The following is a 12,998-nucleotide window of genomic DNA, read 5'->3' on the forward strand; positions in this document are numbered from 1 at the left end:
AATCAGATTGTACAACTTTGATTTTGACATTAAATTAGACCTCAACATGACGCTTAAACTTCAAAAACACTGTAAGAATGGTAGGATCCATCCAATGGACGCCAAAAAGGATTGCGGAATGGGTGGGCGAATTTCAAAAATTTTCCTACCTTCTTCCAATCGGGAATTACATTCCCCAAATTCAGAATATAATATTCTAGGATCCTACTTGAACCATAATCGAACCAGATCTGTACCAAAAGCAAAAGGGAGGAATATACCTGATCCGGAGAAGCAGTATCTCCCAAAATTGATATTCACGCCCAAAAAAGAAACCAAGATCCGCTCCTGCTGAAGATGACACAACTGTGGATGGAACGGAACCAGCAAGGTGCATCCTACACACTTGATCCTTCGCAAGAATCCTCTGAAAACTCTGAACACCGAATCTTTTTTAGTCTTTCTTGTAAGACTGATGTCAAGAACTGATTTCTTGACTTCCTATTGCTGCAAAGATCCAATCTTGCAAGAGGGAATGGCGGCGGCTGGAGAAGAACTCTAGGGACGAAGAGGGCTGAACTATTTCTCTTCTCTCTGGAGTCTGTGTGTGATCAAATCTCAATTGGTAGGAGGAATATCTTGCATGAGGGAATGGCGGTGGCTGGAGGAGAACTCCAGGGACGAAGAGGGCTGAACTGTTTCTCTTCTCTCTTCTTGATTAAAAACCTCCTAATTGGGAGTTATCACAATCCAAACCAGTATTTGGATAGGGGATAATCTTAATCCTATCTGCAGATTAAGTTAGCTTACTCTTGATCTTATCAGGAGGTTACCAGATTCAAATCTAATTTGAATTTGGTCTCCTAGAGTGGATAAGGTTAAAGGCCCAATCCTTTTACTAACATTAATCTCAAATTCGCCCCATGAATAGGTGATCATTTCAGTCCAGTTCGAAATGGGCTTTTGGCCCATTAAGTGTTCAGTGTTTAAGTAGTTTCCAATCTGCTACCCAGTTGGGCTTCCTTGCAGTCGTTCCCAAAAATAGTGTCACTTCGCCTTCACTCAATCTTCTGCTAACTTTGAACCCCTGCAGTGAGCTACACACATGAGTTGCAGCCCCGGAGTCAACACACTAGGACACAGAAGTAACTAACATATTAGTTTTCATGACACAAGTTTTGATGTTACCTTTCTTAGATTCCAAGTAGGCAGGATAGTTCCTCTTTCAGTGGCCGGTTTGCTTGCAGAAGTGACAGACATCAGATGCCTTGTTCTTCTTCTACTTCTTGGGTTTGGCAGCTTTCTTCGGGGGCTTCTTTGCATTTCTCTTTTTCTTGCCCGATTTGTTAGTTTCAGCAAGCATAACCATAGACTCATCCTTCTTGAGTAGATCCTCGGCCCTCTGCAACATATTGCTGAGTTCCTGGACGCTGACATTCAGCTTATTCATATTGTAGTTCATTGTAAACACATTGAAGGAAGAGGGCAAAAAATTCAGGATGGCATCCACTTGCACGCCAAGATCTAGCCAGGATCCAAGAGCTTCGAGTTCGTTAATGTATCCCATCATCTGAAGACAATGGTCATGAACTTTCTGCCCTTTGGACATCTGCGCGGTCATGAACAATTTTAGGACATTCTGTCGAGTAGAACGGTTCTACTCTTCATACATTGTTCTTAGACTGTCCAATATGTCATTGGCTAGTTTAATCTGATCGAACTGCCTCTGTATTGAGTTGTCTAATGAGGCAATGACAAAGCAACGGGCTAGGGAGTTCTTATCCTCCCAATCTTGGTAGTCCCTCCTATGGGCCGCAAAAGCCCTATCACCCGGACGTTCCGGGGCAGGATTTTTCACCACCTTGTCTATTTTTCGGAAGTTAGGACCAGCATAAGATTTTTGTACCAGTCGGCATAGTTTGAGCCCTTAAGCTTGTTCTCATCTAGAAGCTTTGCAAATTGACTGTTTGCCAAAAACAACAAAGACGTTAGTCCACAACTTTAGTTTGATTCATGTTACCTACATAAATATGGTTTTTAATCTATGTTCCATTCCCATTTGTTCATCTCTGAGATTTCCCTCCTTTCTCAATGACGGAGAAGACGAAATGTCTCTGGAAATGTGGGAAATCACATAGGGTGCGTGAAGCCAACTGTTTTAGTTGCAAAACCCCACCACCTTTCTGTGACGAATCATATCCACTCATCAAATGAGTATCCCTTTGGCCTCTGTCAGACAAGGTTCAGAGCCGTTTTCAGGTAAACCCTTCTGTCCAGTGAGTGCTCACCCATCATATTTAGGTTACGCCAAGGTACCGTGAGAGAGTTCCCATTTTCTGGTGAAGCCCCTCCCACATCAGTCTATGATGCCCCTATCATTTTATGAAACACTCTGATAGATCCAACAGCAAATGGATAGCCCAATTTTATGGTGTGTTTCCTCATTACCGAAGGACCCATCATTGTGCTAATGATGGAAGGCCTTTAGAGAGTCCATCATATGGATCTCCCTATCATATGCATTCATATTTGCTGGAGGGAACTAGATTATGCCCTAGTTCTAATTTAGGTCAAACTAGAGTGGCTCCCACTGACTTTCATAAAGTCAGATTTCTAGTGGGTCTCAATCGGCTAGGGGTTCCGTACCGATCCCTTTTCAGGGTTGTGGAGCCCACCAAGCAAGGAGTGGTCATCCAATGACCTTAAGGGACATCATGGCAATGATGTGCATTCAGCCATGGTGTGTGCAAGAGCCACTAACGAGTCAACATGGGCCAAGTGCTTATGGCCCATGGTCGCAACACATCAAACATCCAAACCTCACATGTAAAGGAAAAATTGATCCAACCAATTAGCTGCTATAAAGCCCATCGGATAGCTCATTTAAAAACCCAAAGCATTAACAATTAATGTCTACTAGGTGTATGGGCTGAATTGCAGTTAGCAGTTCGACTCATACAGCTTTTCTCACAATAATGGGCTTTTGCAGTTTTAACCCTTTAAAATTGGGCTTTACAGGTGGGCTGAATTAATCCCTGTAATTGAACATCAGATTTGGAACAACAAGTGTGAGAAATATGGACTGAAAAACAGCCCCCTTCGAACCCCAGATTCGGTCCAAACAGTTTTGGTCCAATCTAGTCCGAAATGGTCCAAAACTGATTTTCAATTCAAGAATTAATTCATGAAAGATCTGAAATTAATAATCTTGATTTTAAACAAACATAAATCAACTATGGACTGTTCGCACTACCTGCAAAACAGAGGTTAATCACTAATGTTACAGTTTCATAAACTACAAATCGCAGGAAGCGATTTCTCCATCTGCAAATCTCTAGCGCTGCCATCTTCTTCCTTCTTCTTTAATCAAGAAAATAAATAACAGAAATCCTATTTCTAATAATTAATTACATTCTTGATCAAATCCTATACAGTCAGTCTAGAAAAAAAAATATTTACAGACCGAATTGAATAAAATAAATGAAAAAGGGTGCGCAGACCATCTGTGCCAAAACTGCACTGCGATCTCCAGGTTTGAACAGTCCATTAAATAAAAAATAAATAAAGAACAATTCTAAATAATTTTGGATTTAACAAAAATTAATTTCAGACCAATTGCCCTTAACAAGAAACCATTTCTTGAAAAAAAAAGAAAGCAATCTATGCAAATCTTGGCAGAACATCTTCTGTCCATCTGCGCAGGGTCAGATATGATTTTCTTTTGGTTCAAGATTTGAACCTGACTCTGATACCACTGTAAGAATGGTAGGATCCATCCAATGGATGCCAAAAAGGTTTGCAGAATGGGTGGGCGAATTTCAAAAATTTTTCTACCTTCTTCCAACTGAGAATCACATTCCCCAAATTCAGAATACAATATTCTAGGATTTTACTTGAACCATAATCGAACCAAATTTGTACCAAAAGCAAAAGGGAGGAATATACCTGATCCGAAGAAGTAGTATCTCCCAAAGTTGGTGTTCACGCCCAAAGAAGAAACCAAGATCCGCTCCTACTGAAGATGACACAACTGTAGATGGAACGGAACCAGTAGGGTGCATCCTACACACTTGATCCTTCACAAGAATCCTCTGGAAACTCTGAACACCGAATATTTTTTAGTCTTTCTTGTAAGACTGATGTCAAGAACTGATCGCCCAAAGAAGAAACCAAGATCCGCTCCTACTGAAGATGACACAGCTGTGGATGGAACGGAACCGGCAGGGTGCATCCTACACACTTGATCCTTCGCAAGAATCCTCTGGAAACTCTGAACATCGAATCTTTTTTAGTCTTTCTTGTAAAACTGATGTCAAGAACTGATTTCTTGACTTCCTATTGCTTCAAAGATCCAATCTTGCAAGAGGGAATGGCGGCGGCTGGAGGAGAACTCCAGGGACGAAGAGGGCTGAACTGTTTCTCTTCTCTCTGGAGTCTGTGTGTGATCAAATCTCAATTCGTAGGAGGTATATCTTGCATGAGGGAATGGCAGCGGCTGGAGAACTCCAGGTACGAAGAGAGCTGAATTGTTTCTCTTCTCTCTTCTTGATTAAGAAACCTCCTAATTGGGAGTTATCCCAATCCAATCCAGTATTTGGATAAGGGATAATCTTAATCCTATCTACATATTAAATTAGCTTACTCCTGATCTTATCAGGAGGTTACCAGATTCAAATCTAATTTGAATTTGGTCTCCTAGAGTGGATAAGGTTAAAGGCCCAATCCTTTTACTAACATTAATCTCAGATTCGCCCCATGAATAGGTGATCATATCAGTCCAGTTCGAAATGGGCTTTTGGCCCATTAAGTGTTCAGTGTTTAACTAGTTTCCAATCTGCTGCCCAGTTGGGCTTCTTTGTATGGCATGGGACCCAAGCATTGATCTACACACCAGCCACATGGGTTCGGTCCAGCCTTTATTATAAGAACTAGCCAAATTCACTGAAAAACTTAGTGACCCCCTTGAACCCATCACATGTACCCTATGGGCCCAACACTTACATTAAGTGGTCCCTAGGCCAAGCCATCTTATAAAAACCCAAGGACTGTGGGCAGGTGCAAGATTAGCCCATCAGGTATTATCCTAAATGATCTTACACTTAACCTCTCAGCCCTTAATGATCAAGCACTGCCCGACAAGAGAAGACTTCTCTCTCGACTGCAAGGAATAGTGCCACACTCTCTACTCACATGGATCCCGGGAATTAAAACCATTTGCAAACATTTTGAAACCGTACATATATATATATGTATATTAATTTTGCAAAACAAAATTCCAATGATTGAAATCAACTGTTGGTAGTTTGGTTTCCATCAAAAAGAGTGCCTTTCTCGATCATTACCCTTGTCTGACAAAGGGGCCGATCCTGCCACTATGATCACCCACTCAGATGAACTCTCAGACTGTCCCAACATACCCAGGTTTTGATCCCCGCTAAGGATCTTACTGATTGGCATATCAAAGACAGTCCGATCCGACACCTAGTGAAGTGTCATAATCGAGTCTAGGGATCAGGTGTAACTTTCTAGTTTTGCCCATCTGTCTCCAAGGTCCAAGGCAATACTGGAAATCTGGTCCGGTTCAAGGATTCAAGTAATCTCATACTACATGTGCCTTGGGTCTTACCCTGGTGGCCGAGACAGGCCATCCCAACATTTGGTAGCATACCAGTATCAGCCTTGGCAGGATAAATCTCCCCAGACTTATCCAATGGCTGTGAACATTTAAAACTAACACGAGTCTCTATAAGTGTCCAGTTTTAGGGTCTTACACAGAATTATACCAAACAACATGAATCAAACATGCACTTTAATTTATTTCCACTAAATAACAAAAGTACATCAAATCGGATTGAAGCTAAGGGCATACAAAACTGTCTAACAAATACATAACGAACATCGGACTTCTTTTGTAACAAAAATAACCATGAAAATTTACTATAAGCATCAATAAAAATCATATAATAACGAAAGATAGCATTAGACAAAACCGGAGTTGGTCCCCATACATCCGAATAAATTAAATCCAAAGGACCATTAACTATAGTGGATGAAAAGGGAAAAGATAACCTATGACTTTTGTCCATCTGACAAGACTCATAGACTAGACTTGACCTAGAATGATACTGATCAACATACGATAAGCTGAACTGCATCACAACTTGCCTTACAATACGCAGAGTAGGATGTCCAAGACGCTTGTGCCAATCATCAAGGGAGACACATGCACCAATCAAAGTTGATGATTTATTTATTGAAGAAATACTACCCAGAAAGGTGGAGACTAATAGAGACCATCTCTACTGGGCCCTCAAAGCAGCATTGTCCCTATATAATCCTTCAAAAGAAAACAATCCCCGTGAAATTCAAAATATAAATTGTTGTCCTGAGAAAATTTCTGGATAGATAATAAATTCTTTGATAGATTTGGCACATGAAAAATATTATTAAGATTAAACTTATGGGATGTAGAATCAATAACAGATGAACCAATATGATTGATCACTAAACCTGAACCGTTTTCGACTTTCACTTGATAGGAGCCTCCATATTCAAAATGATTCTAGAGGTTCTCAGCATCAGCGGTCATGTGATGATTAGCTCCTCTATCCACATACCATGTCGGGTCAAAGGAGGGAGAAGAACCATTGTTGTAGGTTGTGGGTTTTGTTTCTTCATTCTTAAAGTTCAGGTCATACTGCCAGTGACACTTGATTGCACCATGTCCTGGTTTGTTGCACAATTGACAATCTATTGTGTTACTACGCCCCCTACCTCCATTATTGGTGTGGCTATCAGAGGGACCACGCCCCTGCCTCATCCACGATTATTATTGGAAATGTTATATGGTTGACTATTATTTGGGGCCTTTCCCTTTGAGATTAGCAGCATTCACCAAGGGATAAGTGGAGTCCACCGTAGTGGTGTTTTGTTCCAATCAGTTTTCATGTTCAAGAAGAATTCCTAAGACATCATCAACATCAAGGTCCTCTAGATCGGACCTATTAGTAATGGTGGTAACAACAGATTCATATTCAGATCTAAGACCTGCAAGAATATAGAGAATCAAATCACTTGCATTAATAGGTTCAGCCACTACATACAAGTTATCAGTAATGGATCTAGTTTTTCTAACATACTCAGAAACAGTCATACCTCATTTCTTGAGACTCTACAACTGTTTCCTATATTGAAGCAGCCTTGAATGAGAATAATTTGCAAAGGACTTGGTGAGAGCATTCCATACCTCACGAGAAGAGCGATACCCAATAACTTGTGCAAAGACAGCCTCAGTGAGCGATGCAATGATCCAAGAGAGCACAAGTTAGTCTTTCTCAAACCATTCCAAATATGATGGATTCGAAATTATATTATCACTACCAGTTGGGTCTGGTACTTCTTTTGGATGAGGGGCAATCGAACCATCAACATAACCCATCAACCGATTGGTATAGAGAACAGGAAGTAGTGGAGCTTTCCAAAGCAAGTAATTATCATTGCTAAACTTAATGGGGAGGAAGTGTGTACCATTAACATGGGAAGTACCTGAAATCGAAGTGTAATCAGAATTTGACCCTACAGTGGAACTTTGTGCAACCGAAAAAGAGTAATTGAAAGCCATGGAGATGTTGGAGGCTCTGATACCAAGTCAAAGTAAATAATAGAAGATGAGAGAATAATATGGATCGATGAGGAGTCCACCGGCCCTTATATATTTATAGTTACAGTATTGTGTACATACAAGGAGTTCTCATGGTGTGGGAACTCTAATGATAAGAAGATAAGAAGATGTACATGAAGAAGTAGAGTTTTGATAGGAAACTTGTAGAGAGAATAACTCTATACTATACACGTGAGGATAACCTCTAACAGAAACAAATGAGGGTCAATTAAATTATGAACAAGCTCTAAGTGTGATCCCGGAGAAGGAAGACATCAAATTCATAAATACCCAAAAAGCAATCTTGGAATCAGTAAAAGGAAAGAATGGAAATCCTCAGCCAAATAGGGAGGGAGGAGCACAAATGGAGTAGTGACTAAAATTACTAACTAAGAAGGATGCTCCTGAAGATCCACCTACATCGGAGGCTAGGTAACTGTGAGTGGTTCTCCCTTACATGAGAGGACTTATATTCCAAGAATGGTTGAATCATGTAGAAGGAGATTGTTTCAAGAAGTTCTAAATCTCAATGTTGGGTTCAAGAACTTTCTGCCACTGGAGGGGACAATACACTTGATAATTTTGTTGGAGAAGGCTTGCTAGATGTTAGAGACCTAGGAAGAAGATGGTGTGATTAAGGAAGTCACAATTGTAGGTGAAGGGAGCTTAACGCTGGAGATCATGATGGTGGGTCAAATCAGATAGGGAGCTATCGGTTACTGAATCAAGTAGAGTGGACAAGTTTAGTTGATGTGGTAGGAAAAAGGAGTAGTTTCGAGTATGAGAGGCGACATAGAGAAGCCAATAGGGACTAGTGTTAGTAAAAGACTTCAAAAAGGTAAAGAAGTGTTAGTAGAGACAACCTTCCATGCTGACATGGAACTGAACAAGGTGCTCGAAAGAAGATAGAGTGAAGGTGTGACTATTCAGGATCTGGAAAATGAATATGATGAAGTAGAGCAAGTAACTAGTGGGGCAAAGAAGATTAGGAAGGTTCACATCTGAGAACCTGATAGGGACGGGTTGTCGCTAAACCATTGGGAGGAGATGATTTAACTAGGGAGAATGATATTGACATTGACAATTTCCTAATAGACAATAAAGAAGATTTAGTTGGTTTGAATGAAGGTTTTGAAGGGGAAAGCATTGTTGATGCGGGGATGGAGGTGGAGAGTGCAAGCACAATGACAACGAATAGCCCAACAAACCATCTTTCTGAAGAGGTACATCGATGCCCTCATCAGTATACTATTCCTATTTTTCTAAATATTATAATGGTTTACTCTTTGGATGGCTGTTTAGAACTATTTATAATTTAATTCAAGCTAAGAAAGGAAAATAAATTTTACGATTTTAGAAAGAGAAGGAAAAATAGAAATGGAATGAAGTTTTAAAAGGAATAGGCAGGTAAGGGCTAAAATGAGTTGAAAGGGAGTAACATATAGCAAAAGTAAAAGACACCGGTAGGAGATTTTATGAAATCAATAGGAGTGGATGTTTTAGTTAAACCTAGAAGGAACATTAAGTATCAACTAAGTCAAAAACATCCCAAAAGGTTTAGTTTTATTTTTTCTACAAAATTATCAAAGTATTTAAAATTTTTTGTTCAATGGGTGCAAATTCTAATAAGTGGATTAGGGGCTCTGTCCTGTAATAAGCCCCAGGTGGAAAATGAGGATATTAAGCTGGAATTGTCAAGTTGTGGAATTTGCCTTGACAATTCAAGCCTTACAAGAAACTAAAATAAACTAGGAGCTCATTGCACTTTTTTTAATGGAACAAAAAATTCTGTTTAAATGTAAAGAAAAAATTGAGTATTTCCAAATATTGGAATTGTTGGGTGTAGATGCTTAGAGGTTTTAAGTGGAGGACTGATTCTTTTTTGGAAAGAGGATTGCAAGACAAGAGTCCTCTATGTAGATGAGAACTTTATTCATGTATCCTTTACTAACCATAAAAATGAGGATTGGTTTTGTACCTTCATTTATGGTGAACCAAAGAGAGTTAAAAGGAAGATCTTTATGAAAAAATGGGAATGTCTGGCCATTATGGTTCAAGGACCCTGGATCTATCTGGGTGACCTAAATATGATATTTTACAGAAATGAAAAAGGAAGGGGGAAAGGACAGTTGCGAGCTAAGATAAAAATTTTTAGAGATTTGTAAGAGGTGTGTGGGCTATAGGAGATCACTAGTGCTGGACCACTCTTTACATGGACAAATAAAAGGTAGGGGGTAAAATCATGAGAGCAAAATTAGATAGGGTAGTGTGTAATGAACAATGGAAGGGTTGTTTCAAGTGCTTAGGTGAGGATGATGTTTCCCTAGGATCATACCATTTTCCAATTGTCTTTGTTACTAAAATTAGAAGGTAAAAAGGAAGGATAATCTTTTGGTTTGAGGAAATGTGGAGATATCATGAAAACTTTCATAATCTATTAGAGAATGCTTAGAAGTTGGATCAAAAGGGATCAAGCCAAATCAAATTAATAGCAGAGTGTAGGAAATTGAAGAATAACCTCAAAGTGTAGAATAAAGAAGTTTTTGGAAATGTGCAAAATAGAATTTCAATGTTAAAGAAAATGTTGAGTGAAGAAGTTAGCAAGAAAGACTCAGATTATAATATAAGAAAAATGAAAGAGTTAGAAATGCACTAAATACCTAGATGAGGTGGGAAGAATGATGTGGTTGCAAAAATTAAGAGTAAACTGGATTTAGCATGGAGATAAAAACACCAAGTACTTCCATTCTGTCACTAAGGGGAGGAAATCTAGGAATAAAATAGTGTTCCTCAAAAACCATTTGGGGAATTGGTTGGATGATGAAAATGAGATATCTGTAGAGCTCGAGGACCATTTTAGAGATATCTTTCAGACTTCCCATCCAAGTTGGCAATATGAAATGCTGAGCAGTATGAAAATGAAATTGGATGAGGTGGACTGAGAGTATCTAGAGAAAGAAGTTATTGAGGAAGAGATAAAAATGTGCTTTATTCCAAATGTTCCCAATGAAGGCCCCTAGACTAGATGGGTATCCAAATATGTTCTTTCAAAAGTTTTGGACAGAGGTGGGACTTGATGTAACAATGGTTGTTAAGAACTTCTTCTCTACAAATAAAATGATAAGGGAGATTAATGAAACTTACATTGCCCTAATTCCCAAAGTCAAAAACTCAATAATTGCAAACCATTACAAACCAATTAACTTATGCAACACAGTTTACAAAACAATAGGTAAGGTGCTTGTTAATTGGGTTAAGCCTCTGTTGGGAAAATTAGTAAATGAAAATCAAAGTCCCTTCACTCCAGGTAGGTTCATTTAAGACAATATTTTAGTGCCCATGAAATCATTGATTTCAAGAGGAAAGCAAAAAGTAAGAATGCTTGGATGGTGCTTAAATTAAATATGAGTGAGGTCTATGGTAAGGTTGAGTGGGTCTTTCTAGAAAAAGTCTTGCAAAAATTATATTTTGATGGTAAATGGATCGGTTGGGTAATGCAGTGTGTCACAATAGTCTCATACAAAGTGTTGATATATGGTTGCCACAGTAATAAATTCTATCCTAAAAGAGGGTTGAGACAAGGGGATCCTTTGTCTCCCTACCTATTCTTATTCTGCTCCGAAGCTCTACCAGCCAAGCTCATAGAGCTGGTGTATCAAAAGATATTTGGAATTTCAATCACCAGAAATTGTCAGACTGTCTCTCACTTATTTATTTATTTTTTTTTTTTGCAAATGATAGTTACATTTTCACTAAAGAAGACTTTGGGAAGGGGAGACTTTGCTAGATACTTTCAAGCTCTATGAAGAGGCTTTTGGCTAGTAGGTAAATTTCTCTAAATATGAGATTTTCTTTAGTAGGAACTTGCATGCTATGATTCAGAGAATGATTGCCAAATTCCTAAAAATTAAAAAGGTTGAAGTCCCTACAGCTTATTTAGGACTCCTAACATGCATAGGAAGAACAAAAAGTGCTATATTTAGATACCTAGTTGAACGAGTAGAGAGATTGTTATCTAAATGGCATGGATCCCTCCTGTCACAGGTAGGTAAAGAAGTAATGCTAAAAGTAGTGGCTGGTTCTATCCCAAATTACACCATGTCCTGCTTTCTTCTACTCAAAAGTGTCTACAATGAACTAAAGAAGATCCAAGTTAGATTTTGGTGGGGAGGGAATCATAAATAATAGGAAAACCCATTGGGTCAGCTGGAAGGTCTTGAGTAAGAACAAGTCGGTTGGGGGTTTGGGGTTAATAGACCCTTTTAATTTTAACTTAGCCTTTCTAGATAAGCAAGCTTGGAGGATTTGTATGAATAAGGAAAACCTTTCGGTTAAGATAATAAAGGGTAAATATCTAAGAGATAGAAGCTTTCTAGTGTTGAATCTGCCTAAACAGGGTTCTTAGTGCTAGCAAACCCTTTTATCAGCTAGGAAGGTACTCCAGAAGGGAACAAGTTAGGGAATCAAGTTAAAATTTGGAAAGATCCATAGCTACTTAACATTCCTTCCTTTAGAATTGAGGGACCAAAACCTAATAGACCTGATTTGGTTTGAGTCATGGATCTAATGATGGAAGGGGAAAGAATGTGGAATTCCAGACTCATCACAAAAATCTTTGGGGAGCCTTTTTCCACTAGCATCCAGAACTTGAATATAGCTATGGGTCTATGGGATGACAAATTAAGATGGAGTTTTTACCAAAGTGGGAAGTATATAGTAAAAAATAGGGTATTATGTAATTACTAATAACAATAACTCTGGAACTATAAATCTTTGTCAAAATCATAATGGTCTGAATCTTAAAAAATCCCAATAGACTAAGTTATGGAAAGTAAAAGTAGGCCCAAAAATAGTTTTATCTGGAAGTGTTGTGTGAATGTTGTAGTAATTAAAGAGAAACTTCACAAAAAGAGACTGACAAATGATGAGTTATGCCCTATATGCCATAAAGAAACCGAAAATGTTTTGCACTGCCTCTTTCATTGTAGTCATGCTCAAGCAGTCTAGTTTAGAAGCCACTTAAGTGCCAAAATTAATGAACTGAAACCCAAACTCCGTATCTTTTTAGTCAATGGTTTTGGCTCTTTGCTGGCATGCTATACTAAAGAAAAAGATAACAAGGATGAATTGTTAACTTTTGTTTTTCTGGCACTTAGGAATATCTGGAAGGGTAGAAATAGAAATTTTTTTGAAAATGTTGTCCAAATCCAAGAGCTGTTCTTGATGTAATTTTACAGGATGTGGAAGGAGAGACAGATAATTTCCCGCGAAGAATTGCCAAATTTTTCTCAAGCTCTTAGACTAGAAGATGCTATTTTTTTGGAAAGCTCCTACGCCGAATGAATTAAAACTTAATATT

At 38.7% G+C, this 12,998-nt stretch overlaps 1 non-coding gene across 1 annotated transcript; it reads right to left on the bottom strand.

Annotated features, from left to right (window-relative positions):
* Positions 1-6,957: 6,957 nt before the first annotated feature.
* LOC148874539 (small nucleolar RNA Z247) lies at positions 6,958-7,066 on the bottom strand. Its single transcript, XR_016105966.1, has one exon. It is a non-coding gene; the product is annotated as a small nucleolar RNA Z247 (small nucleolar RNA).
* Between the last annotated feature and the right edge of the window lie 5,932 nt (positions 7,067-12,998).

Source organism: Nelumbo lutea, chromosome 1 (genome assembly GCF_056320005.1).
Source record: "Nelumbo lutea isolate HS-2025 chromosome 1, American lotus-T2T, whole genome shotgun sequence".
NCBI lineage: Eukaryota > Viridiplantae > Streptophyta > Magnoliopsida > Proteales > Nelumbonaceae > Nelumbo > Nelumbo lutea.